At 33.8% G+C, this 2542-nt stretch overlaps 1 pseudogene; it reads left to right on the top strand.

The window, feature by feature from the left end:
* Positions 1-892: 892 nt before the first annotated feature.
* LOC149539703 (ATP-dependent zinc metalloprotease FTSH 2, chloroplastic-like) lies at positions 893-2249 on the top strand (annotated as a pseudogene).
* The last annotated feature ends 293 nt before the right edge of the window (positions 2250-2542 follow it).

The following is a 2542-nucleotide window of genomic DNA, read 5'->3' as shown; positions in this document are numbered from 1 at the left end:
ACTTCCTCTTTACACAATCAACTCACTTGCATACTCGCTCATTCATACATCCATTCATACTTTAGAATTCACAACTTGACCTTTTATTTATACCTTACAAATTATCATGTTGGGTCAATTTCAAGTTACATTTACCAATAAACAATACATCAATTGGCTATAGTCATCACATGAAACAATTAAACTTTATTTCCCAAAATAATGAAATCCTTTCTTGGCTGACCCTACTCGGTAAACATTGCTCCAGAAATGATTTCCAGTGTTAACCAAGTGAAGCTCGGTAAACACTGTGAACTCTGCAAAATCCTTTGGAGATCGAGTGAACTCAGTAAGATCTAATTTTCCTTTGCTGACCTTGTGAGCTTGATAGAAACTAACTTCTACCATAAAATCCTTTAGCGCCCGAGTGAGCTCAGTAGAACCTATCTTCATAGTGTAACTTCTAGAAATGCTCAGTAGACTCTGTCTTTTTCTTTGTTGACTTTCTAAACTTGTTAGACTATGTTTGATAATTGATCTGAAATTTGTGTAACATCAAAGACAACACACAATTGAACAATTGTATCCAACAATGAACATGGTATTAACACATGTTTAATGAGTGACAAGTTATTTTAGAAAATAAGACAAGTCTTTTACGTTCCTTTATTGTTACTTCCACCAATTTGCACATCTTTTTAAATGAGTGGATTTGAATTTAGTTCTCAATAAAGAACTCTTCAATGAAATGAGGAATTTGGGTTTTTCTGTCCAGACGATCATTTTCTAGAAAGATAGGGTTCCTTGAAAAATTTAGTTGTTCCAACAACATTCAATACTATAAAAATAATTGAGAAGCTAGAGATGATGATGTTAATGCTGAAAATAATCTACCTAATACTTGTAGGTCACTATTGATGTTCCTGATATAAATGGTCACAAAGCCATTCTCAAGGTTCATGCAAGCAACAAGAAGCTAGGCAAAGATGTCTTACTTGATGTTGTTGCCATGAGAACACTCGGGTTTAGTGGTGTTGATCTTGCAAACCTCTTGAATGAAGCAACAATTCTTGCTATAAGATGAGGCACACAATACATATCAAGTAAGGAAATAGATGATGCAATAGACATTATTATGGATGGTATGTAGGGCACATCAATGACTGATGGAAAGAGTAAGAGTTTGGTGGCTTACCATGAAGTTGGACATGCAATTTGTGTGTAGGTACACAAAACTAAACATCTATTGGTACTTTATTGTATGCTTTTATGTAGGCCCTTCGCATATGTATGGATCACAAGTTGGAAGTTTAATTTGCAATAATATATGATATCAATGTGTGTATCAGAGGCAACTAAATCTTGTTTTGATAACTATTATAAGGTTGGCATGATGACCCCTAGACATGATCCAATTAAAAAAATTTCTCTTGTACCTCGAGGACAAGCACATGGTCTTATGTGGTTTTTGCTTGGAGATGATCTGAGTCTTATTACCAAGCAACAAGTCTTTGCTCAGAGTGTGGGAGCTCTTGGTGGCAAAGTTGTAGAAGAAGTCATATTTGGTGATCCCGAGGTCACATCAGGTGCATCCAATGAATTACAATAGGAAACATAAATGAAAAAACACAAGTATTTTTCTCTAAGTAGAGATTGCAAAGCATTCCCAAATGGACATAAAATATGGAGCTGAAATATGTTAATCATTAATTCTAGAACTTATTTTTTTAAAACATGAAATTATATCTATCTATCTATATGTATGTATGTATGTATATACCCAACTTTTGGCATTTTCATTAGGATTTTGTTTCTCATTTCTCATTTTTGGTAATGTAGGTAAACTCTAATTTTAGCCTAGCTAGTTGAAAATTTCTATAAGTGAGGCATCAAATGGGCAACTTAGTATGTTTTTCTATAACTTATAGATGGTTACAAAGTTTGCAATGTCTAAAATTGGTCCATGGGCTCTATTGGACCCTATAGTCCAATGTGGTGATATTGTTTTACACATGATGGCAAGGAATTCCATGATAGAGAAGCTAGTAGAAGGCATTGATAGAGCAGCGGGAGGCATTTCAAATAATGCATATGAGGTAGCTAAGAGACACATCAAGTGTAACTAGGCAGAAATGGATAAGATGGTGGAGATCTTATTAGAAAAAGAGACACTTTTAGGGGATGATTTCTGGGCCATCCTATCTGAGTTTATAGAGATTCCAGTTAGTAGCAAGGATAAGCAGGTTGCTCCTCAACTAGCATCAACTTGATGGATATGGCTAAGAAGATTCTAATAATATAGTGTATAGTTATACAATGAAATGGGATGCAAGAACCCTTGTATTTTTAGGATATGTAGAGAGATTTTATGTCTCTTAAAAATTCCATCTCATATCTGACTCTGATATAAATATATGAGAATTTGGATCATTTAAATAAAATTTCTTCATAGGATAATGAGAATAGGAAAAATTAAAATCACTTTCTATTCTTTTAATTTTGAGTTGCATACCTCTTACAAAGTTTTTCTTCTACTAAATAACTCTCTTGTTGGGTAATCAAC

This window comes from Cupressus sempervirens, chromosome 9, assembly GCF_028749045.1.
Source record: "Cupressus sempervirens isolate cs-2001-9-10 chromosome 9, ASM2874904v1, whole genome shotgun sequence".
Classification (NCBI taxonomy): domain Eukaryota; kingdom Viridiplantae; phylum Streptophyta; class Pinopsida; order Cupressales; family Cupressaceae; genus Cupressus; species Cupressus sempervirens.
This window is presented reverse-complemented; position numbering and strand designations above follow the sequence as displayed.